We start from the raw sequence: 27,228 nt of genomic DNA on the forward strand, positions 1-27,228 counted from the left end.
TTTTTTTCTGTTAAATTGTCTTGGGGCAGAGTGCTCTGCACAAGCTCACCTCTTTTCTCCTGAGTTACAGCAGACCTATGTCTTCTAGAGGGAAACCTCAACATCTTTTGGCAGTATACCATCTGCTCTGTAAACCTGCAGGTCAAAGCCAGCTTCTTTAGGGAGAGTTTTTCAAGTGGATAAATGGCAATTCTCAGTAGTGGTGCAGAAATCATTTTGTAGAATCATTAATCAGTCATTGCAGTTTTCCATATGCTTTAAAAAAAAAACCGTAGAGACTTTTTCATATTTCATGTTCCACATATGGCACATAAGAAAGAAAAAATAATTGCAGAGTTCAAAGTTTCCAAGAGTTTTGCATGCAAGCCTTGAGTTCACATCTATGTACTTAATAATAATAATAATAACAATAATGTTACAAAGAATAAATTTATCTGATGGCATGTCCCATGAAACAGGAATTCCTCAAATTTGTGGCTAAATGCTAGGCTGTCAGAATAGTGCAGGAAGCAAAATACTGCAGGCTAGATGTGCTATAAGAGAAATGCTAAAAATAATAAAACTACATCTTTTATTCAGTTTGTCTACTAACTGTCTTAACTGACATTTCTCGTCAAATTAGGAGGTTTTGCTTCTAAGCAAAGAGTAGAGGTTGTCCTATTCAATTCTAGGAATAGCAAGAACTGATCACTGAGAAGCCTGGAAGTGGCTGCCTGGAATTTTTGTGTTATGTTGCCTGTGTGGGACTTTTTTTTCACAGGAAGGGCAAGATAACCTGACCATAACCCTAAACAAGTGAAAGGTTATACGGCAGCATAGGTTTATAAGGGACAGAATAAACTGTGCTTATGTGCTTGGAGAAGAGTAACAGAGCCAACCCTTGGAGTGATTCTCAGGCTGCCGTAGCTCTCTCATGCCAGGAACAACTTTTTTCCTTCATTTCTGTATATTTTCAGGCCTGTGAGTAAATGGCTCAGCGTTGGCTTGAGTTTAAACTAACAAAGGTGGATATAGAAAACTATTGGACATGACGTGAGATGTGACAAATAACATGATAAGCTGACAGAAGTTACAGACAGGGCCAGGAGAGATAGCTGGCTTTCAGAGGAGTTTTGTCAATAAGTGGGCAAACTTCAGAGATAACATGAAGGCAGTTTTGGGGACCTTTTGAAGAGTAAAACCTTATAAGAATACTTAGGTAACCATATCATAAATACTATAAAGTTCAATTTGTGTAGGTAAACATATCAGATATATCAGATTCTGATGGAAGCAGTAAGAACAGTACCAATAAGGACAAAAGTAATGAGGGTGGACTAATTAATTGGGAAGAGATGGCTGGAGAAATAAAAGTACAAGGGCAGAGAAAAGGAAGCCCAAGAAACACACACAAAAAAGGAATAATAAGTTATGAAATAATTTTAATGAGGACTGGGAGAGGGTCCCAGCTAACAAAGTGCTTGGATAGATGTCATGAGGATCCTGGTATCATTGTGTGTTGGTGATAAAATTATTTCCTAGCATGCATAGTGGATCGTGCCTATGTTAGGCCAGCTGTCTTCTGAAGGGTTGTAGTTTTAACTGGCAGGCAGCTGAGCACCACACCCACTTGAGCCAGTCAAGTGGGGTGGGGTAAAAAAGGTAAAAAAAAAAAAAAAGGTAAAACTCGTGGATTGAGATAAAGACAGTTTGATAGGACAGAAAACAAAAGGATGATGATAATAATGATGATAATAATAATAACAACAACAACAACAACAAAACAAGTGATGCACAGTGCAATTGCTCACCACCTGCCAAACGATGCCCAGCCAGCCCATGAGCAGCACCCCCTTCCCTGCTCCCAGCCACCTCCTCCAGTTTTATTGTTCCACATGATGTCACTTGATATGGGACAGTGACCTTGGCCAGTCTGAGTCGGCTGTCCTGGTTGTGTCCCTTCCCAGCTCCTTGGGCACCCCCAGCTTCCTCGCCGGCCGGGCAGCACGAGAAGCTGAAAAGCCCTTGACTAAGTGTAAGCACTGCTCAGCAACAACTAAAACGTCGGTGTGTTATCAGCATTATTCTCATCCTAAATCCAAAACTCAACACCACAGCAGCCGCTATAAAGAAAATTAACTCTATCCCAGCCAAAACCAGGACATTCAGCCATTTGGAACCATGTTGGCTGCAGAACCACAATACAAGGAACTGTAGATGAGGTTGCTATCAGGTTTTGTATATTGATAAGTTTTTTCCTCTTCTTGTTCTTATTATTTCAGTGCTTTCTGTTGTTTCATATGGTAGCACTTCAATATTTATAACCTATATTGATTACACTTTTTTTTTTCTGCCATACATCAGAAGTTACTAAAGCTAGAACATTAATTTCCACTGTCAAGTTAAATGCATGCCTAGAACAATGAGATGTTAAAAAACCACCTTAGGCTGTACATGCCTGTACACAGTGTTGTAAAAGCCATTGGCTAAATTGCATGCAATTCTGGCTCTTTTTGTCTGCAAGTTTATAAATATTTTGTTTATTATAGAGTACCAGGAGCAAGGATTCTTCCTGATGCTTTTCATAGTTTCAATTTAATGTACCAGAAAACAAAAAGAAACTGAATAAAGTGGAGAACTGAAAGTAAATGGGCAGAGAGGGACAAGTGTTACGAGGAGCGGCTGAGGGAGCTGGGATTGTTCAGTCTGGAAAAGAGGAGGCTCAGGGGCGACCTTACCGCACTCTATAGGTACCTTAAAGGAGGCTGTAGAGAGGTAGGGGTTGGTCTATTCTCCCACGTGCCTGGTGACAGGACGAGGGGGAATGGGCTAAAGTTGCGCCAGGGGAGGTTTAGGTTGGATATTAGGAAAAACTTCTTTACGGAAAGGGTTGTTAGGCATTGGAAAGGGCTGCCCAGGGAAGTGGTTCAGTCACCAGCCCTGGAGGTCTTTAAAAGACGTTTAGATGTTGAACTTAGTGATATGGTTTAGTGGAGGACTTGTTAGTGTTAGGTCAGAGGTTGGACTCTGTGATCTTGGAGGTCTCTTCCAACCTAGATGATTCTGTGATTCTGTGATTCTGTGATCTAAATTTCTCCTATTTTAAATTCGTTTGAAAGATCAAAGCTTCTAGCTCTCCTATTGCTTTTGATGCTCAGACTCAGAAATAGTACGGTCAGGAAGACAATGTCAAAACGAAGTCTTGAAACCAAAAAGGATGGTTATGAGACCAAATATTGTATTGATAAAGTTCTGTACATTTGAGTATGAAACATTCTGAATGCATGTGGATATCTGAGGCTTCTGCTCCGTGTTTAGGGTAAATATGTTTAAGTAAATCAACCAGATTTTCAAGATTTTGGAAAAGGTACAGGATATGCTTCCAGACTGAGATGTTTGTGTCATTGCCTAAGTTTAGCAGATGACTTCGCTGAAACAAACAGAGAAGAAAGGCTTCAAATGGGTTAAGGGTGCTGTAGCTTCTGTCCGCTTCCTTTATCTGTTTGACTACTGTAACCCAAAGATAGGCTAGGTCATCTTGGGATATTGTAATCATTTTCTTCTGTGTATCCTCACCTCTTCTCACTCTTCCACTCAGTTTAGTAGCACTGTGCTCTAACACATTTCAACACAATCTAATTACACATTTGGCTCCATTGTATTCTCATCAATGAGGTTTATTGCAGTAGTTTCAAGTCTTCTTCAGCTGGGAGCTTATCTTGACATCGCATGCCTGAACAGCTTTCCTCTTATTGAGTCAGACTCTTCCTTTATGTCAAATGACCTGCCAAATGCACTGAAAGCTCTCATTGCTTTTAAGATCTCACATGCAGAATACACACAGTGGTATGCATTTCAGTCAATGCAAGTTTGTAATTAACTCCATAGAGTAGAATTGCGCAGTTCACTTCAAGTGAGAGATAAATACATGCCATCTCATTACATGCTCTGCATATAAAAACTTAGTGAATGCATTCTAGAGAACATATTTTAAATGGGATTTTAATATCCCAACTTTTACAAATGAAATATCCATTTTTCATAAGCCTTGACTTGGAAAGATAAGTGCCTTAAGTCACTGTTGGTTTTTCAGGAGCTTGTGTGAGCTTCACTTTGGCAAACAAGCTTCTTAGTTTTTGACATGTAGGTATAGTTTTAAAGGTAGAAAGTGAAGCTAAAAAGAAATGCAAAGTAGGCAGCTGGTAACCCTTTGGATCCTGGAATATTCCCTTTCCTACAGTTTTGCTCTGAAGCAGTCATACCTGGCTAAAATACAACTGCCCTGCGAGAAAGGACTGAATCCTTTTAACACCCTCCCACCAGCTGGATGATTTGATAAGCAAGCACCAAGTCTTATTGTCTGTGGTCCAGAGTATGATGAAAGCATTCCTGAAATAGGAGTATACACTGCTGTCGCACTCTTTCCCCATGGTTCAATTAATAGTTTGATCACAGGGAAATACGGGATGAAAAAAGTCTCCCAGACTGGAGAATGCTGTGCATAGAAAAGGCTCTGCTTTACCTCCGGGGTAAAGTAAGCCTCTGAAAGAAAGGGTGCCATTTACATCTAAAGCATATTTATCTTTAGAGGACTCTCACAACAAATAGAAAACATGAATTGTTACTCGCAGTTCTGAAGTATGGACTATAGCACCTAAATCCCAAAGGCATCAGATTTTCATTTCCTCTCTTTGGAGTTAGCATTAACTAATCTAAGCATTTTCCCATTAACCATGTTGGGAAAATCAGATCCTCTTCCACAGTACCCACTTGTCACTGTACAATCCAAATGTTAAAATTCAGGTATCTCTGCTGTGTCAAAACATCTGGCTTGTCCAGCTGCAAGCTGTCTCCAAACTGGGAGCTCCCTAGTTCAACTGGTTTGCTTGAACTCACCATCCTGCTACGGAGCACAGCTGGTTAACAGGAGGCAAAGAAAAGCAGCATGTTATCTTGGCCGAAGTGCACCAGTGTGAATAACTTGTTTCCTGCTCAAAGGTGGCTGTGCTCATCCCACTTGAGTTTAGTCTATCTCAGCCTACCAGTACAAAAATGCCTTTCTAAGGCCATTATTGATACAGTACATCAAGTCCTAACTGTTACACTTTTTTAGCCAGCTGGAGAGATAGCATAAGCTTTCTAGCCAAAGAACTAAAGGAGTGAGGACAAAGGACTAATCTTTCTGCTGAAGAACTCTTTTTTTTTGCCAGACCTACAGAGAATTTTCTCTACTATTCCTGCCCTCAATCAAGAGGTCAACATTGTTGTGACCCTGCACATGCTGAGCTGTTCTCCTGCAGATTTAAATAAAATACCCCAAAGGAGATTCCACAGTGGAAAGCAACACACCACAGGTGCTTTTCCCTTTTAGAAGTTACTATTTAGGTAAGTACTGCAGACTTTAATTGTAAGAAGGTGAAGGCATTATTGTGAGGTCTTGACATGAAATAACATTCTATGGATGTAGAAGGTTAACTTTAGTGACATATCAAGTAAAGATTAAATATGCTAAGAAGAGCAGAGAACAACTCATTTTACAGAATAATAATAAGAGGACTGTTATGCAGTACTGAACTGAAATTTGGAATACAGTTGTTTTTTTTTTTTCTTTTTTTCTTCAAATCTGTGCAAAGGTGATACAGCAACTATAGAACAGAAATATGCCCTTTTGGAAATGCAATTAAGTCATCCTTACTGTGTCCCCTCAGTTGTAAAATTTCCATTTAAATACAACACAGAAAGAGACAACACACAGAGAAATAAAAATCCATAAGTAATAAGTCCGAATAGCAACACTTGATATCTGCTGGACATTTTGAGAGGTGAATTTTATCGAGGTTGGGAACATTAATACAAAATAAACTGCTGTTTTCAGAAAGAATTGTATTAACTTTCGTTGTTAAGCCTGACCCAATGTGATAATTCATTAGGGATGGTTTCAGACTCAGTCATTCTACTGATGTTTTTATCCACACCTATCAGAATTAAAATCCAGAAGTAGAGTCTGGAGGCAGTAAAGTCATTTAGTTAGAATAGAGTTTATTGATGTTGTTAAAATATATTTCAACTATAAATTCCTTATTATTAATGTCATACTGGAAGTAAGGTTCTTACCGCAGACATCCAACACTGTGCAAAACAGAAAAGTTCATCTTATTTGAGAGACTTATTAAAAATAATGAAGGTATTGTTATTGCTAATTGATTTTTATTTTTATTTTTTGAAAATGTCTTGTTTGTCTTCTGTTAAAGAGCTTAGTTAGGAAAGGTTTATTCCTCCAGGACCACAAGGTTAAAATTATCTTTTTTCAGTATTTGTAATTATTGATCTTTTATGCCTCAGTCATGATAAACATCTAAGAAGCTACAAAACCTGTGTATAATACAGTATTGAGCGATGTCCATTAAAAAGAATTATGTTTGGTATCACAGCTGACTGCTGTGGACCTTGTAGTACCCAAAAATGGTTACTTACAACTGAATCAACTAACATGTTACAAAGAATGCCAAAAAAAATTCCTTTTCAAAAAGAAGTCTAATGACAGTCATCACTTCAATTTCTGTCCAGAATGGATTTCTTTCTAGTACCGATTAGCAGAGCTTTTGCAAGGGCAGTATTTGTAAAGGGAGACCAGTGTTTTAGGTTCATTTACCTAATTGTAACAGAAAAGCATCGTTTGCTAGAAAAAGAATTAGTGATAGATGGTAGAAAGACCAGAGCAAGCAAGCAGGGGACAAAGAGTTTATTATAAACAAGAAAAAATGAAGAATTGTGGAAAAATCAGTGGCTTAATGTGCATCTTGGAGGCAGAGACAGGAACATGAACTAACCTGAAATCTTCTAAATCCCAGATGACAACCATGACCAAAACCTTACTTTCCTAGCCACTTCCAGCTAAGGCACCCTTCAGCTGGCAATGAGCTATTTAAAAATTATTCACGGAGATTTTTTCTTCAGTTAACAGCCTCCTACAGATTTACTTCTGCTTCTCTTCTAGTAACTTTCTTCTTGTACATTACCTCTCTGATTTAAAGTACCCTCTCTCTCCCCCAAAACATCTCAGCTGTGAATCTCTAGACTGATAGGATGCAACCGGTTCTGATCTTCTAATATGGGCACTACCCAAAAGCCCACACAAACACGTTATAATCAGTAGCCCAAAGACAGAATAAGTTCTTTTCTTTTAATTAAGAAGCCACGCGTGTCTTACAGCTCTCTAATACTAATGCACCTGAATCAGAAATTCTTCATTAACTAATTTTAAAAAATAAATGTATCTGCAGATGAAAGAACAGAACCATGGATATTCAGGACATAATGATGTGGGGTCTGCAGGAATTATTAGGCACCTAAGCCAGAAATGCCTGTTCAGAAAGCTCTGTGCCAGAAAGCTGTGTTATGCTTTCATGTCATGAAACCTGCAGAAATAATAATACTTGAAAGGAGTCTGCAGCTGTGAGTTGTTCGTCCCAAAACTGCTAGTATAAGGCAGGCTGCACTAAAAACACTGTTTTTTGTTTTGTTTTGTTTTAATTGGGGGAGTGAGGAGAGTTTGTTGAAAGACAGAAAATAATCATCTGCTTTCAAGTCTTACAACTGTTTATGATGTGCAGAGAGGCCTCAGCCACAGAACAGGAAAGTTATTTTCATACCTTGTTCTGAGTATTTCCTGTCATCCAGCTCTTTGTGAAGCTATGTTGGGTTGCATTTCCACACCTCCCAGTTCAGCCAGCTGACTGTTTCAGATTCCATTTGAATAATCTGCAGGGATGTTAACCTATGCCAGGTAATGCTCTGCACAAATTCTCAAACCAACAGAGGCTGAACTGATTCCAGGGTCAGAAAAGCCATATTACTGCTTGCTTTCTTTTGCAAAAAGACATGGCTTTGCTATCTTAAGGTTCAGTACCACATTAGTGCAATTTCTGGTGCTAATCTAAGATTAAATAGTACAAATCTGAGCTGATGGTACTCAGACATTTTTTAAAGCATACACATGCAGAATATTTTCAAACACTGTACACACACACACAAAAAGAGCCTATATACACAGTAAGGCATCCTTGGTTTCATTGTGAGGGCCAGACACTTAGCAGTTTGATGCTTCAATACACTTCTTTTAGGCACCAAAGTCTTTTACTGGATTCAGGACTAGGTAATTAATTGCACCAAAAGTTTAATACTAAACTAGTTCTTCAGCTATTGTATATACTCCTCATTCAAGTGCAAATCATTACCTTCACTGTACCTATTCTACAAAGCTGGGAAAATATTACTTATTCAAGCTTTAAGCAAAAATGCAAATTCAAGAACACCACTTAGAGAGCTTCCCAGCCCTAGGACTTGTTTGCTGTATAATGAACTCCTACTTCAAATATAACTTTTCATTTAGAATACACCGAAGCCACATTTTCTTATCTAAAATTACATTATTTTTCATTCAAAATATAAACCAAAACAAGAAGAGGCTTGACTGGAGTTCTGTAAAAATGCAAGGAGAGAATTTTAAAACACATTTTGAGTGAACAGTTGAGGAATTTGGGGGTCTTCTTCTGATTTAGTTGATAAATGTGCAGCAATTTCACCATGAGAATGATACATTATAATCATTAAATATCCTGATTTTGAGACTAGCAAGGTGATATGAACATTGTTCTTAGTTTCGACATTTCTTGGAAGAAAGCAGCATAATGTTGTTTCATTTGTAAAATTGACATGGATAGATAGTCTGACAAGCATTTAATTAGTGGAGTATACAGAAAAGTGAATGCTTCTAACAAGGAAAATGGAATAACAACTTAAATCTGATTGATACTCTTATGCCAGAGAGACCAAAACTCTGTATTTTTTTGTAGCTAATTTAAAACTATCTTTATTCAGAACTAGCAGAAATTCTGAAACCAGGTGAGCACACAGAAAGACTGCAAGATAGTTCTGGATTTTACCCTTTTAGGCTTCTCAATATCCAGAAGCTTTTATAAATTTTCATGTAAAACCATGTATTGTATCTACTTCAAAGCATACATCTTTTCAGATATGCTAACTAATCTAATCTCCCGCTATTATGACTGCAACATACTATTGTTCAGATGTTTTGTGAATTGTATGGGATGTATACTGATTCTTTCATCGGTGGATAAAGGTGAAAAACAAGTCAGACCCCTAAGTCTGTAAGTCTGTTTCTAAGAACTCCTAAGGACCCTGTAAGATTCACAGATTTATCATATAAAATTCCAAGTCAGTAACAACAACAACAACCGTTAGATGCATAAGGAAGATAATGCACTGTAAAAATATAGAATAGATAACATACTCTGTTGGTTGCAGCCTGGATAAACTCGCTTTCCCTAAATTCAGGCTGAACTGAAATGTCATTTTTCATAAGAGTCGGCAGGATGAGGCTACTTCTGAGAAATGACACTATTAAGCATCAGTCTGGACAGAGTATGCTCATGTTTGGGAAATCTGGTGTTTCGTTCAACTATCTTAAAATAAGTGTTTTCCACTAAAAACTTCATGTTGCTAGCTGAGAAATCCAACACCAGCTTGTAATTGGTATTTTCACAGTACACCACCCTATACATGATGTATCCAGGGAGATCAATCCATGGAGGGAAGCCAGCCTGTAAAGCAAACTGGGAACCTGATAAACTCAATTCTCATTTTATTTTAGCATTATGGAAAAACACGTACAGCTTGATATTTTAACTTGTTAAGCTTTAATAGAAACTCATTTCACTCTCCATTTCTATGGATCATGCCATTCTCTTCTCCTTCCACACCCCTTCTTTTCTTTCTTCTCCCAGAAAGCATATACTTACGTTTTGTCTCTAGCTAAGAGGTTTATACACATATATGTGCACATGAAATATAATTTATCGTTTTGTCTTCTAGACTAAGGAATTTGGGCATCTGGGCTTCAACTATGGGTACTAAAGTCTATTCACTACAGCAGAAAACTATTACTTCAAAATTGAAGAAACTTAAGTCCCTCCAAAAATACAGTAGGGTAAAAAACACTTCTCAGAGGTCTGAAGCAATAGTTGCTTTTTCCCTGTAGACGCGTATAGCCACTGCTCTGGATTACATAGTCTTCAATAAAAAGACTTTAGCTAACATATCTTGCACCAAGCCCTATGAGACTGTTTGAGACCCACAAGACCAGTTAGGTTGATTCTAATAAAAACAAGCAAAAAGGCAAGACAAAGGGTTGGAAGACTGATTTCCATCTGTTCTATGCATGTTTTTTTTTTTTTTTTTTTTTCTAGCCCTGTTAAATAAGTGAATGCCTTTCAGAAAGGTACTCTCACAGAGGACAGGTTTAGAGGGACCATTTTAGGGTGACTGAAGGTCATGCTCTCCAGTGGGGGTTCTATTCCCATGGGTTAGGTGGGGGGTAAAGCGGTCTTGCTAATTGAGGCAAGACAGTCCTATGTATTCCAACCCTTTAACTATTCAACACAATAACAACAATAACAACAACTCCGCACAATCCCCATCCCTCCCAAAAATGCTTGCCAGCTGGAAAGAAGTCTGTCTCAAAAAGCTGATACTTCAGAATGGAATGTTAAATTACATGTGACTAACAAGCCTGATCCGCAGGTTGGTATGATGGGATCTTCAATATTCTGTGCTAGCAGATTTTCATTTCAGAAGGCATAAAAGGGAGATAAACTGGTGAAACTGGAAGGTAGTTTTAAATTTTATTGGAGGACCCTGGGACAAAATTGTAAGCAAGCCCTTTAGTATTGACTATTCACCATGTAAAAATGTATAAACAACTCCAGAAAACAGAACATCTGAAAGGAGCAAAGAAGAAATTAAAATGAAAATTAAAAAAAATATAAAAATAAAAATAAATAACAAATAAATAAAAAGAAAAATAAATAAATAGAATTAAATTAACAATAAAAATAAAAATAAACTAAAAGTACTTTAGGAAGACTTCAGGAAAAGGAAGATAATAATACATTCATATTCTGAGGCATGTTTAAAGAAGGATACTGAAATATCACTGAAATACAATCTCCAGCATGGTTGTTACATATCTCATTTAAAAGTTCAATATCTAAAAGTCATGAGTTCAAAAGGTGTTCCAAAGAATTAAGAATCTGCAGGTTTCATCGTTACATGACTTGGAAGGTATCTAAAGGAAAGGAAGAGCCTTATCGGTCAGGGGCATCTTATCTATTATCTTTTCTATTGTTGAAGTCTTGGATAGAACTACAAGAACCATTTAGAAAAAGGTTTTCTGCCCTTCTCACCTCTTCTTTCTTCAAACAGTTGTGTGAATCTTAAAATATGAATAAAAACCCATGGGGCCAATTTTTCAAAACGAAGAGGTTGAGTTCCACCTCTTGACTTTGCCAAGTCAGAGTTCAATGAGATTCTTCTGAAGAAAAGTGGATCCTGCTCTCACATGTGGATCATGTGTATCATGGTGGCCAGAGAAACTGTCTTCCAAGAGATGCTAGAGGTGCTTTATTCTGGGTCTTTTAGAAGTGCAGAAAGTCAAACGTCTATCTAGTTTAACCTACCACGATAATGTCAGCTTTTGATTTGTACACAAATAAATGCCATTAACATTACTGATTGCATAACAGCACTTGAGAGCAGTATCTAACTGCTAGCTGAATTCTTATAAGAACTATCACTTATACTGAGGTTATGCCTATATTCATCTTCGTAAAGTCAGTTATGTGGTTCATCAAATCTTGGACCTTTTGTGTACCTTCGGATGGTCACTTTATCCAGAACTCTGACAGATAATGTCCCATGGCACAAACCATGTTAGTCAAATTGTCTTCTCTCTCTCCTTTTTTTTTTTTTTTTGTTCTCTTTTATTTATCATTGCTTGAGGCAATAAGCTGTGATTTTAACCAGATACTGACTTTGTAACGCTGTAAATTACTTTTAAATTTGAAAAAAATACAGGTTAAAATAAAAATCCAGATTAATTTTGGTTTCCACCTCCTCAATAAGTGGAATATCATTGTTTTTCTTGTATTCCTGCATTTTTAGAATATACCTATTTTCAAATTTGGGTTTTTAAAAACTATACATGGAACTCAATTTCTTAAATAGAAACCAATAGAAATCAAACCTATGAAATTTTCCACCACTTTGAAGAGTATCTAAATTAATCATATTTTTGGCATGAGTGGAAAGGCAATGTGTTTAAAATGCTTGAGTGTTCCAGAGTTTGTTGTCTTCTGCAGGTGCATAGTAACTTGCATATGACAGTAAACCTTAAAGTCATAAATCTTTCCTCAAGGTCCTCACCCTCTGCCACAGAGAAGTTGGCAATTGTTTATCTGGGAAGCATGAATTACCCCATTTGCCTAACTGAATATTAATTGCTCACAATTAGACTGTTTGCATTCATTAGAATTCCATATCATTTGAGGGCAATCATTACCTTTGCTTTCCCAAGTAATATACGGACAAATATTCATCCCCAAGTCATCCAAATACCTCTGCTTTTGAAGAACATGTAATTTTTCCCCATTCCATTTTATAGCACATTGTTATAGCGGTTGCATTCAAATACGATGCTATTATATATATTACAACATATACCATTATATATATATGCTTTTGTAAAATAAGGATTTTATGTAATAAGTATAATATATATTAGAAATCTTTGTCATAATTCTTTCTGACTGCAATTTTCCTGTTCTTATTTTCCTGCTTCCCTCTCACATTGTGTCTTCAGTCTCCAGTAGAGATTTTACTTCCAAATAAAAGTATCTCAGACTGAGTTCCAGTCTTATCAAGCACTGCATTACATACAAATTTCTTATTATAAGTGGTAAATAATCCAGAGGTAAATGTGATCTCCATTCTTTAAAATTCAAATTATGAAACATGAACTCAAGCAATGCTTATTTTTTTGAGATGTTTCAAATCAAGTCACTATGTCTGCAGTTTCATATTCTGTGAAGCTCAGAAGCTTCAGGTCACAACATGGTGAAATATTTTATGTATTACACCATTTTTTAACTGAAATAAAACCATCAAATACCAGTTTCACACAGGTGATTTTCTTCTTACATATTTGGCTGCCATTACACTTAAAAGTTAGGTAAAAATTTCCCAAAAAAATGCAGCCAGTTTTGTTTTTTTTCTCTCTCTCTCTCTCTTTTTTTTTCTTTTTTTTTCTTCTTCTTTTTTTTTTATTGTAAATTTTTATCAAAGAAAATAGAGACAAGATGTTAAAAGGTTGGTAAAATGGAACTGTTAGCTGTTCAGCAGACCATCATTACCTTACACCCAACTACTGTTACCTGGTATGTAAGATAATGCCCAGTATTTCAGTAGACAAGGAGATAGAAACTCTGTTCAGCTCAGGGAACTGGCTACCAATATGCTTATGAATTACTACATCTGTAGTAATATTCCACCCATTTTCTAGGTGGAATATTCCTTATTGGACTATTAATTTTTAGATTAACTCAGGAAAGCAGAAAAAAAAGATTAAACTGGACTAATCATTATTATGTACCTCCCAAATGCAGCAAAGTTCAACCCAACCCAACCATGCATACATATGAAAATCCTGAAGATTACTTCTGCTGTTTCAGAAACCAACAGTGTCATTCAGCTACGATTTACCCTCTGCTATGCCAGACAAAGGTTTATATAGTCTTTAATACTCTATAAATCCTAATCCCTTACTACAGATTCTGTCAAGAGAAGAGAAGGTTAACAACACGCAACAGATGGTGAGCAAAGATGACTGACAACAGGGTATCGCTCAGGAATTTAGACCCTTATAATCTGTTATCTGTGAAACTGGTAATTTTAACTTCTTGGCTGATGAAAAAAAAAAAAAAATATATATATATATATTATGGTTTGCAGGAGTCTTTGAAAAATACAGGTTTTCATTAATTCTGAAAATTTTGCACCAAAGGCATAAAAGTTATTTTATTACTTATTTATGCCCAGCATTTTCTTAGACAAAGAGGAAGAGACCTGGTCGCCCATTATGGTGTATTCTGTTGTTTTACTGAAGTCAGCAGACTTATTAGCAGGGCAAGCATATAGCTTAAACTTAGCTGTGAGAAAGCAGTGAATACAGTCCTTTAAAAAGCATTTTCTGAGACTATTAGGAATTTTTGGGAGAAAGCTAGGATAGACAGGGGATGTTGATCAGGAGAAATTGAACTTGAAGGGCTACAAAATCTGATTTTGCAGTTCCTAACACATCAGCATTCCATCAGTCTTCTCAAAAGACAAAAAAAAAAAAAAAAAAAAAAAAAGTCAGAGAGTGACACTACTCACAACGGATAGACAATATATCTAGGTAGGACTACGCAAAAGTGAATTCATTATGATTTAGGGTGGCCAAACTTTGCTGGTATTCACACTCTTGAGTGAATGTAATATAACACTTGCCCATTGTCATGGGAAATGGAAAAGCTGACATATGCATTGTCTGCTGAATGTAATACAACAAAGTTCATAAATTGATCAAGTGTCACTGGAGTCATCATAGGCCACATTCCAGCCAAAGCAGAGACAGTAGCTGTCCTACTTCCTCCCTTCTTAACTTTCTCTTCTAAAGCTACATTGAGTGATTTTGTTTTCTTTTATTTTGTTTTCCATCTCTTTCACAGAAAGATGCTTCTTCCCATTCCAGTGCAAGCAGCCCGCTTAGACATTGTTCTCATTGTTCTCCTTTTCATCCAACAACTACAGAAAAGACTGAGTTTTTCTTCTATTCACATTCTACTTTTTACCCGATCCAATTCAGTTTCACTTAATGTAGCACTAGCAACAATCTCATCCCTGTATTGAAAGTAGCTTTTTTCATACCAGTCCAAATTTACCATAGGTGTCTAAATTTGTGCAGCTTCATGGATCCAGGGAGCTTGATCCATTATACTACCAGAGAGTCTGGCAGAGCACATCAGGTTAGAAACAAAATATACAATGGTGAGAATTTGCCCTCATAGAGCCCCTGCTGTCAAGAGTCTCAAGGTTAACAAACAATTTATGGTCTGTTAGTTCGAGGGACTGGCTGGAGATTCAGATTCAGTTTTGAAATATACTATAAATTTTCCTAATAAAAATGTGGAAGATAGAGGAGGGAGAATATGCAGAGAAGAGAATTTACTGCCCTTTATCATCAGGTAAGATAGTGCCTATGTCCATGCAACATGATGTAGTAGTGCCTATGCCACCCTTTACCTCCTTGAATCCTAAAAAACTCCTGATTGATATGGATAATTCAATAAGACATCATTAAAAGCATGGAAACAAAATTTACCCAGCCTGTGGTTTTAATCTAAAAATAGATTTAGTCACCTCAGTCACATCCAGCTGCTTCCTAAGCCTGTATACATTGACAGAAAAATTACATGACATGTACATTACATTGTAATGTACATTACATTGTCATGTACATGACAATACATTACATGACATTACATGACTTCCACTGATGTGCGTTGATATTATTACTTATGTTCCACAGCTCTGTTGGGTTGCCCTCTGGTTTTATTGGAAAGTATTCATGTTTTGGAAGGCTTTTATATAGAAAGTTGGTGTGAGACCTGCTCTTAAATCTTACTCCTGCTTACTCCAGAGCAAAACCTTGAATATTATCCCCATTATACAGCTGTTGATCTGAGAGTGAGAGCTGAATGACTTACCAAATGTGCCCAAATAGAGGTTGATTCACATCTGCTGTGGCCAACACATCTGCCTACACAGTCTATATGCAGTCTATACTGCCGAGTGAGGCACCTCAGCTCTCATAGAACAAATGGGAATGGGTGGGTCACAGAGGGGAGTTTTGTTCTGACAACAAACCTCCTCCAAGAGCAGGCACTGAAAATGGAAGAATGTGCAGAATGAAGTGCATGTGATGCTTTAAAAACCTGACTCTGCCAGCCACAAGAATCTCATGAACAAGAGAAAGGAGATGAAGTATAAACGTAGATTTCTAAAATGACCATCTTTTTTTTTGACTGCTAAATAAAATGCACATGTTCAGGTCTCTTTCTTTGATAATCCCTTTATGCGTCCTTAACTGCCAGTTAGGAAGAGATTATTTTTGTCTAATTCTGAGGAACTGATTAAGTGGAATGAGCTAAATATTTTATTGGCTTAACTTTTTTACTGATGCTCTAATTAAGGGCTGGAATAGTTCCCTGATTGTGGGTTTTGACGAGATAACCAGTGAACTTGATCACTCATGTTGGATGGCTTTGTTGTGCAATTAACAAGTGAGAGTGCTTTGAGGAGTGCAGTTAATTTTTTTTCTTTTCTGTTTTTGAAAATATTACATATGAATCAAAGCACTCGAAATCAAACTTTTGTATGAGAGAGAAAAAAGCTGGATGCTCAGATTTCAAAAGAAATTTTTATGTTGGTGGATTTATACTGCATATTTTGGTTGCTAAATACAATTAAAGATGTTTATCTTCATCCAACAACCTGAATTCAAGACTACACATCACACACACTGTGTTGAAATGCATACTCTTTCTCATTTCCTAGAGCTATTGAGAACCTCTAATATGATCAGAATTACATACCCAACTTTAGTTTCAGCCCCATGACTTCACCTCTATCTCTGTTAATACATTCATCCCAGATAATCTCATGGATTTTTTCTGTCTCATTTCAACTCATCTAAATGAATGAATGCCTGATTCATGCTATGTTAATCTTGGAATTTCTTATAAACAACTGTGCAGCCTTACACATCTGCTTCTTCCCACCTCAAACCATAACCTCACTCATCACCACAGCCTCATACCCTGGGACCAACCTACCATCAGCCCTGTTCAGCTCATGGAAAATACCTCTTCCACTTCCATACAACATGGCACAGAATTATAGGGCCACACTTGGCCCCAAGGTTTTATAATGAGCAAATTGGAATGGATATTTCAGATGGTAGAAGCTAACATTGCTTTCGGGAAGACAGTGTTACTACAATAACACTCAGCAACTTCCGGGAAAGCTTTCCAGCTGGATGTTTCTATCCTGGGAAGCCTGCTTTCAGATTTCATGCACTCCAAATGGAGGCACATTTACAAGGTCTACCAAAAAACAACAAGATATAAACAACAACAACAACAAAAAAGCCTGTAAAGATGTATTCATTTAGACCTCTGTAATAAATGCCTCTCAGACCATTTATAAATATCTCAGAGCTGTAAGACTATAAGTCTAACAATGTATAATTATTTATTAATCACAGAAGATTCAGACTTTTTCTTTTGGTGTCTCTATGTACCTTTAAGCAGTATTTGACCTCTTAACTCTAAGATACTTTTAAATAGCTTGTTTTCAAACATTTTGATATAAATTGAGAGAGATACCAGACTGCCAACCCCAGAAGGTGGCAGCAGCAGTTATGTTTAACAGCTTCCAGCATCAACTGTTCATAACCACTCTACTCTGCTTCATTCCTGCCAGCAGAGACTTCTGTAGTATTCTTCTAGTTAATCTGGTTAATTGACCATGGCCATGTGGCTTCTTCCACTCAAGAGCAGGCTGGTAACTTTCCTTACCCAAATTCCTCCACCTGGAATCCAGGTCGTAGAATTTTTTTATTTTTTTATTTTTCTCTGAAATGTGCCATGCAATGAAAGTATCCAGACATGACACACCATGATGACATCCACCTCCTCAAGACTGGACATCAGCCTCATGTCCATACTGAACTTAGATGGAAATGATTCAAGTTCTCAAAGCTGCCTGTAATCCCGCTCATATCTTTATGTCTCAGGTAAACCCCATCCCAGGTGGAAGGAACCACAAAAGACATATATGGACAGTGATGTAGTGCTACCACATTTCGTCCATCACTACTGCCTATGGCCCACACCATCATTTGGTGTGGGCCCCTTAATAAAGCCAACTGAAGAGTAGCCTTAAAGCATATGCTCCAACACTGGCATGGCTTGTGAGGGTCAGTAGACATCAGCTGGTGAACAGCAAATGTCAGGAGACAGGACACTGGACCTACAAGAGGCATTTTTGCAGGCTTGTTCCCTCACAAAATGCAGCAGACCTGGTTCTTACTGTCATGATTCATCCATTTAAACTGACCCTGCAGTTAAATTTCGCCATGAGTTTCCAATAAATAAAATAAAATAAAACTTCTCCATAGTTTTCCATTCTATTAAACAAGAAAAAGTTGTTTTCTCAAGATATAAAACAAATAGTGTTTCTCACCTCAAGGAAAATTTTTAATTGTCTTTAATGATTGTGTAAACCCAAATGCTTACATTACTTTGGGTAGAAATTCTTACATATTGGAATATAATGATAAATTTCAGTTATTTAGTCATGTCTGTAAAAGGCCAGCATATTTTTAAAGTAGAAAAAACACCTTTGAAGAAGCTTTTTTCATAAGGGAAGACAGTTAAAAAAATAAAAATAAAAAAAATCCTTCTGGGAGAACAACATTATTATAATATTTTATTTTGTATCACATGATTTTGTATGCCTTGTGGAGGATGTGGAACACAATTTTTCTTAAGATCTGTAACAGGATGTTCATGAGGAAAATATTACTATATGGGAGAAGAGAAAGGTTGATAACTGATATACTGTGGTAAAGTATATTAATGTACAACAGCATTAAACACAAGCCTTCAGACAGGAATCATTTAGGTGTCATCCTTGGAACAGGGCAAGAGACTAGATAATTTCTTAAGGTATATTTGACATCTTTTGCCTATGATTTTATGGAAATCAAAAGATTAATAACTAGATGAATACACACTGCTGACATGAAATCATGCTAGCACCCTCTTCCAGACAGTTTTAATACATGGCTGCAATTTGTACTTTTGCATAAGAGAATAACCTTGCATCCTAGTTTCAAAATAGGTTTATTCAATATAGAATTTACTTATGTTGATAGAGATCATAAAGTCAGCTTATTTTTCTTACGTCTTTTCTGTTGGTAATAATACTTCATAGTCACTAAAATTCTTCCAAGAAATCACTGTGTTTTCCTGGTAAATCAGCTGTAGCTCCTTTTTTTTTTCCTCCTTAACCTTCTGATCACCAATACTTTGCTGTTGTTGTGGAATGTTGGGAATGGACAGATTAATTGCCACACAGAAATATCAATTATACATATTGCCTAAAAGCTATAAATGTTAATTGACATTAGAAGATGCAGGGATTTCTACTGATTAAAGAAATGTTTCAAAAACATTTTTTTTTCTCCCTGTGGATTTGTTGTTGCTGTTGTTTGTGTTTTATATTACATCTTCACAGAATTTCTTTTGTCAGCTTATAAAATGCATTCTCTTCAAAGATGAACACAATGTGTAATTTCACATTTTATGCAGATTTATATTATTGAGGGACATCTATTCTGTAACATAGCATTCAATATTACCAAGGAGATTTTTTCTGATGAGCTGTGGTAAGCCTTCAAAGTATGTTTACCTGCAGCTGACACGGAAATCCTTGGAGCTGCAGATAATTGCCAACTTCAGAAATCATATAATTAGCACTTCAATATGGATTAAGGCAACTAGCTTCCAAGTGTAAAATTTGGGTTGTCATCATTGTCAGTATACATTGTTCCAGAGGTATCGATGAAGCCAGTAAGAACAGTACAACATACTTCAGCTGAGATGATATTTGACTATAAGACAGGATATATATCCTATTCACAATATCATATTTTGGGCTGAACCTAGTCAACAGTAAATTCTAGGCTTTTCATTTCAAATTTTAATTAATCTTCCCATTTATAAGATAGCACAAACATGCAAGCATGATGAAAAAATTTTAATCAAAAACGTTTTCCTGGAATGAATTAAAAGTTGATCAAAATCTAGAAATCAACATTAAATATCCATTTCTACCAATGGTAAAATGAAAGAAAAAAGAATACATGGGTAGTTTGAGGGTTCAAAAAGTAAACAGAAATCAAATAAATATTTTCAGATTTCGAAAGCAGAAGAATATTACATTTTAAATATGCCAGAAAACTAGATTTTGATTTTTTTTCACTTGTAATATGAAAACAAGATTATATATATATATAAAAGTTATATTTTAGTTAAAATAACTACACAAGTGGCAGAAGGTATTAAGATGTTATGCCAATAGTGTCTGATACTAAAACCAAAACCAGTAGTTAAATTTTAAAGGATTAAATAAATGTAATGTGAGGCGCAGAGAGAATTGTTCTTTTCTGTCATGAGATTGAATGCCAAAAACCACCAAGATTTCTGATTGTCAAACAGCTGCAAAATATAACTCAAAGTCTAAACAGATTTGTCTAAATTGTGCCTTTTTCTTACTCATGATGGGCAGATCCTGATGTTCTGACTGAGAATATGAATTGTTACTACTTTAAGATAGAATTAAAAAGCTAAATTTTCTTTATCTAATGAAGAAATTATGGATTTTTTTTTTATTATTATTACTGCTTTGTTTTTGCTATGTAGAAAAATAGGAAGCTGAAGGCATGAATTTGCTGTTTTATCAGTAGAGACACAGTCCAGAAATGAACCCCGATGTTCTGGATGCCAAGCATCTGTTCTCAGTACACCAACCTGATATATCTCCTCTGTCTGTTAGAAAGGCAAGAGAGAAATTTTCATTAGAAATGAAAGTTCAGAAGGATATATCCTAGGTTCTTATGGAAGTCACTTATGAGGATCCGTGGTGTACATAGGGTGCAGTATTGTGTTTTGACATCTGCCTTCTCTCATCTTCAATAGTTTATTCCTTGTCTTCTGCAGCTGCATGAGAGCAGCCTCTTAACTGTGCCTACTCATCTATTTGTGATAGAAAGGAAGAGAGAAAGAGAGACAGAAAGAGAGAAAGAAAAAGAAATAAAGAAAAAGAAATAAAAAGGGGGAGCATGGAGGAAAGAGAGAGAGAAAGAGGGAGGGGCAGAGGGAAGGAATGTAGAAGGAGCTGGTACTTCTCCTGTACCACAGGTACCACTCCTGTATTTGTGAAATATTATTTTCTTATAGAGGTCCTGAAGTACCAGTTTCCATTTGAAGATAGATAGCCTATACCTGGTGTTGAAAGCATCCTTGCTTCATGAGGTGAAAGTAGGAAGAGATGTCCAGCATAAGCAGAATATGTAGATGCTCTACATAATGTGACACAGGAATGGAAGTTGAACCATCCATAACTGCTTTCATAGTGTCCTTCTATGCCCCCTGACTACTCTTCCAGAATTTCTTGATATTACTAGGTTTTTTCTCTCAATTTATTTATTTATCCACCCCCCACCCCCCCCCCACCCCCCAATTAGGCTATTGGCATTCAGCTATTTGGGCTGCTCTCTGGAGTATTTGGTTGTCTGAACATTTGACCTATCTGTAGTATATATGTAATTTGTCTGAGAAGTTTAGGAAAGGAAGGCTTGAAAGATGCATTCTACTGCACAGATACTTGTTTTCCACTGGGAATCATGAAAAAAAACGGCAACACTAAGATTGGATGTATATAATAAGACCAAACTCGATAATATCTTCAGGGGAAGCTTTAGAAGCAATTTAAGGAAGTATGTAAGTCAAAACTTATTAAAAAAAAAAAAAAGTTTGCCTACTAATAACCTATTTCAACAACTATATTATCAATTAATATCAAAAGCTAAATCTTTAGATAACATGAACCGGCAGAATCCCAGTGAAAGTAGCACACAGGGTACTGCAGCTGACATCACTTAATGGACCTACCCCCAAATATTTATATATGAATTGCAGTTTTTGATTGTTTTAGTTTGCTTTGAATACTCTTGTTTATTTATTCTCCAAATTTCAGTTTACAAATGTAATCAATATATTTTGTTTCATCCTCAAATATTTACTATGTATCTTTGCATGCAGCTAATACTCAACTTCATGTTTTTCAATCATTAACATATTCAGTAAATTAGCTTCTCAAAGTCACTAGACAACCACAGTGCAAATTTGAACAAAGCCAGGATTCGTTTTGCTTACTGTGTATGAACAGAACTTCAGAACTCTTAATTCCAAAAATGAAAGCAAAAATATACCTTTCACTGAGACAGTAAAATCAACACAACTGTGAATTATCAAATACTTTTTTCCTATTTTAACTGTTGTCCATGAAAGAAAAATGTATCTCTACTGACCTAATCATAATTCATTCATGTTTGTCACTCTTATGATTCAGATCTGTCATAATCATGCTTTCTTAGCATATATTTATTTCAATCTCAAATCTTCCTAGAGTTGCCTTTTATAGTCCAACAGGTAAGTGAAAGCTGACTCAAGCTGACCAGCCCATTTGACCCCCTTTTTGGCTAGACTTTCCTGATTGTGGCACTGTTACAAGAAAAGAATTCCCTTCTGTGTTATTTGGTTTTCTTCTGTATTTGAAACTTCTTTGTTTGGGGCATAGGCTACTGAAAGAAAAATTTTTCATTACTTTTTTCCCCCAAGGTCTTACTACCTAACTTTTTCATATCAGTATCTTGCAAATTGATTAAGAGTAAATGTTTAAAAATGATTCATCACAGAAAATGGGGCAGGATGGAATTTCAAGAAGTCATTTGTGCTGTCTCCAATCTATGGCCTAGAGATAGGATTAATTAAATGTAAATGTTAATGACAAACATTTTTCTAAGTTTTTTCTTAGGAACTTGCAGAGTTGCTGATTTCAGAAATTCCCAAATATGGTCTATTCTAGTGTGTTTTCTTCTGCAGATGAAACGCTCTTCTTGCTGTGTAATCTGGATTGTTTTTGTTGCTGCTTAAACCCCATTCCTTCTCGCTTTCTACAGAGAGGACATAGGAATAAGTTCACTATAATGACACAGGCGCAGAGGATTGTCGTCTCTCTCTTCCATGTTCTTTGAGAGCATGCCGTTCAAGTTTCTGCAGTCTTTTTCTCATGTTTTGTGGTCTTCTGATCATCTTTAATCATGCAATTACTGCACATATTTCTTTAGTTGTACAAGATTTATTTCATGATTCTCACAATCAACGCTGATTTCTGTATCCCAGCATGACTTTTTTTTTTCTTTTTTTTTTTTTCCTTCCTAGAATTGACTTTCTCCCTTGCTGTGCTCCTTGTGTGTGGAACTTCGGTGGGGTTTGGTGACTCTTCAAAATGATCAATAATTGCTTTAAGATGAATTCAACCATTTTTCCAAGGAATATAGGCTGAAATTTATCGTATCCAGCCAATTTAAAGAAAGCAGTTATTTTAGTAGTATCTATCTTGTTCTTTCCTTGTTCCACCCTTTTATTTCTGCCTGACATCATTACCGATTGTGTTCGTAACCTTACCTCTGCTGATCTTACTGGAGAAGGTTAGAGTGAAAAAAACGAACAAACAAAAAACAAAACAAACAAACAAACAAACAAACAAAAAAACAGCTATTTTGAATAGCCTGAATGATGTCTTATCCATTATTGAGTCATTTTCTATTTTATTGCAAAATTTTCCTTTTTTTGTTATGAACGTATTCAGTTTTCAGACTGAGACATCTGAAAGTTTCAGTCTCAGACTGTGCCAGTCTCTTCTTCCTGGTAACCAATGACAGGAAGAATGGCAGTGGCATAAAGCTGTGCTGTAGGAGGTTCAGACTAAATATTAGGAAAAATATCTTTCTGAGGTGAGGGTGGTCAAGCACCCAGGACCAGGCTTCCTGGCAAGGTGGTTGCTACCCCATGCCTATCAATGTTCAACAGGCCTTTGGAGAATAAACTTCTAGGGAGAATATGCTTTTAGGGAGCTGGACTTGTTGATCTTTGTAGGTCCCTTCCAACTGAGCCCTTCCCTTATCCATTAAATAAAGACAGAAATTTCTCTGCAGAACCTGTATATTTAAAAGTACTGTCTGATGTGATCCTTCACCAGTATGACATTTTTAACTAGGTTTATTCAATATTTTTCTCTCTTTAACTATATATCAAACAACATTGTATTTATTTATTTATTTATTTATTTATTTATTGAGGGAAACAGATAATTAAATATTTTGGTGTGTGTGTGTGTTGGATTTTTTTCTTTTTTCAATTTTGAATAAACTTATTCTTAATCACAACATATGGGAGGCATATGACAGTAAATTACAGGTACTTATCCGATATTTTAAAATGTAAGTAGAAAACTTCAGTTAGCTCAACTAATGTTACTGACAGAACACTTTTATACTTTGTCAGCGTATAAAGGAAAATGTTTTATTTTGTCACAGTCTTAAAACTTCAATAACCATGGGAGAAAATTAATGATTTGTTCACTTTTTTCAATGTAATAATTAAATAAATAACCAATTGTAGTAAGACAAAAATATTTTATTCCTGACACAGTGTCATAATGAATGGCCATAGAGAAACTGCTAGAATCAAGGTTGAGTGTGTCAGAAAGACTTATTTTTCAGAAAAATTTTTCCAATGCAAATAGATTTCTATTGACCTCTGATTGCTGATTTTAGAATTACAGAGTATTACAAGTACCTTTACTTTTTAGAAGAGCTGACCTACTTGCCTTTATGGTCTTATGGACCATAAGACACACCAGGCTTTGGATTATAACTGAAGGTTGAGCCAAAGCTATTCAGAGCTCAAATGCTGAACTGCCAGCAAAATGTGTTATAATGGAAGTTAAGAGCTGAATCTAGTATTGATCTGTAATAAATTCAGATCTCCCTCCCTCTACATTCTGAAGTATTATAAACAATCCCATTACACTAGATACATTATTTTAAAAATTCTTTTACTTTTGGGAAGGTGATATTTCCCAGAGTCTTTGCCCATGGTATTTGATATAAACACATATTACCTTTCACAGGTGGAGAAATTGCAGTGGGAATTAAAGTCTTCAGGGAAGAAGAAATAATCTGATTAATCAATAATTTGCATTTCAGGCTGTTTGAATTAGTTACAGATCCTTTCTCTGTTTGCATCAATACCCTATGAATAAAAAGTAACCTCTTTACCTCAGAGAGGTTTCAGAAGAGGTTGACAATATAGAGAGGTAAATAAGGTAAATATGCTCCAGTCTTGCAATGGAGCCTGAAACAGAAGCAGGGAAGAATCTAGCATATGTTCACTTACTATTCTCAAAATGAGTCAAATATTACTTACAGTTTGGAGGGTTGTGTAAATGTTTGTAATAAGGTGTTAAAGGGGAATTGAAAGCACAGTCTGTATATGAAGAACCTAAAAAATTCTTTGACAGATTTACTATTCATAGTGTCCCTGCTTTTGTACTACACCATAGGCTCATTCAACTTAAAAAAAAAAAAAAAAAAAAAAAAAAAAAAAAAAAACAGCCAGATATGCAATGCTACACCTTCCAAAACACCTAAAATTACAAAAATAAAATCCCATAAATGTGAAACTATTTCAAAGTAATTATGAATCATTTCTTTCCCCAGAGGAACAGTGAAAAAGTTATTCCCTCATTAGGAGGCAGTCAGAATTAATCTCTATAGTGTCCGGAGTTCAAAGCTGTCATACACAACAGGAAGTGCATCCTGGTATGATTACAGCAAATCACTATGCTATGTTCCTTGATTTGCAAAAGCCTGATGATCTGTAATTGCACAGATTTGTATACACAAGCTATTATGTGATATTGCTTAATTTAATTACCCAGTACTCAGGTCACTCAGTTGAGTGAATATTTCTCTTTTTGAAATTAGATACATGAACTAGAATCAGAGGGAAAAGAGGAGGAGAAGGAAGAAAAAATAAGGCAGTAAGATTAAACTCTAACAAGTCATTCAAACACAAAGAGAATAAAATGCTAAGATATTAGGAAAAAAATCTCTATATTCTACACTTTCCAGTCTTTCAAATGTGAATGCTCCAGTAACAGAGGAATAATACACAAGGAGTTTACACAAGTAGATCTTAAATTTTCAAGATGTTTTCGTAATATCAGTGCAATCACCAATGTTAAAACCATATTTGCATTCTGCAGAAGTTGAGACAAGACAGAGGCTTTTAATTTTGTGTGTCTGGTATTCCTTTCTATCCTAAAGCCACATTTTGTTTAGGTAAGATACATAATGGTCAAAGGAAGGTTGAATAATTCCAAGAAGTGTCAGTGGAGTTCATCAGCATTGTGTTTCAGAGATCTTATTTATGTCATGATTAGGATGATCTTATACCAGATATAGATATCTTATATCTAGATCAGATACAGCAAGAACTTTTGTGGAGAAAAAAAAGTGTCATTACTCCTATCCTCCTATGGCATTCCTTTGAAGATGGTTTTAAGCTAAAGTAAAACTCTTTGGACTTATCAAGTCCAAAAGAATCTAAATCAAGCAATCAAATTGTAATGACATATAATTTTCTTACTATCTTCTCCAGAGTATGATTTTATGTTTCATTCTTCAGATTACTTGTATCAAAGGATATTTCCTTGTCCTTGTTCAGTTCAGAAGAAAGAACCAAATGGGAAATGTAAGGTATGGTTATCTAAATTTCATTCTGGCACTGGGGTACTTGTGAGACTTGACCATAGGCTGTCGTATGGTCCAAAACACCTATGGCAAAGTCTTGTGCAGTCGAGCCTCTGCTTTTTCTTTTTTGAAAGGACAACCCCCCTTCTTTGAAAGGACAACACCCCCCCTTTTTTTTGACTGGCTTTCCTAAACAGCCACCGGATCTGCACCTCTGAACATATCTCTAATTCCTCCTCCTGCTTGGTACCAATGTTCTCCTCTCAAGGAAAGTATGAGTATCTTCAGACTGTCATGCTATCCTCCAAATGCTTCCTCCCTTTCTTCCCTGTATCTAAACTTCTCTTTGGGCTTTGGTATCCACTCCCAGAACAATCTAGTTTAGAGTCCTCCTCACCACATTAGCAAGCCTGCTAGCAAGATGCTTTTGTCTGGTTTTGTCAAATTCATTGTGTCTGTCTCCAAAGGTCTTTGTTCTTCAAAGTGGGCCCAACAAACATAACAAGGAAAGTCACAAGCTCTGCTTGTGACACCAGATGCAGAGCTAGATAATGGGTTGGAGTTCGCTCACAGCAGAAGAAGGAATATAACGAAGAAGGAAAATTATGAAGATATTCTTCACTACCTTACCAACAGCTGGAGCATGGACCGTGTCACCAAATTCTCCCCATGCATCACAAAAGGAATCCCTAGCTGTATCCACAAACCTAAAAATCAGGATATGCAAAACCAGATGGTGATATTGTGTGCTAATATCATGTGATCATTAAATTTTCTTATGTCCAGGCAAATGTGCCATGAAGGTACTGCATGTTTGTTTAGTAAACAGAAGCAGATACTTACAG

The 27,228-nt window shown here is 36.2% G+C and overlaps 1 long non-coding RNA gene across 1 annotated transcript; it reads left to right on the forward strand.

Moving 5' to 3' along the window:
• The first annotated feature begins 4,727 nt into the window (after positions 1–4,727).
• LOC310899165 lies at positions 4,728–27,228 on the forward strand. The gene is made up of 3 exons (XR_014584054.1): positions 4,728–5,364; positions 26,319–26,389; positions 26,851–27,228. It is a non-coding gene; the product is annotated as an uncharacterized lncRNA (long non-coding RNA).

This window comes from Anser anser (assembly GCF_964211835.1).
Source record: "Anser anser genome assembly, chromosome: 4".
NCBI lineage: Eukaryota > Metazoa > Chordata > Aves > Anseriformes > Anatidae > Anser > Anser anser.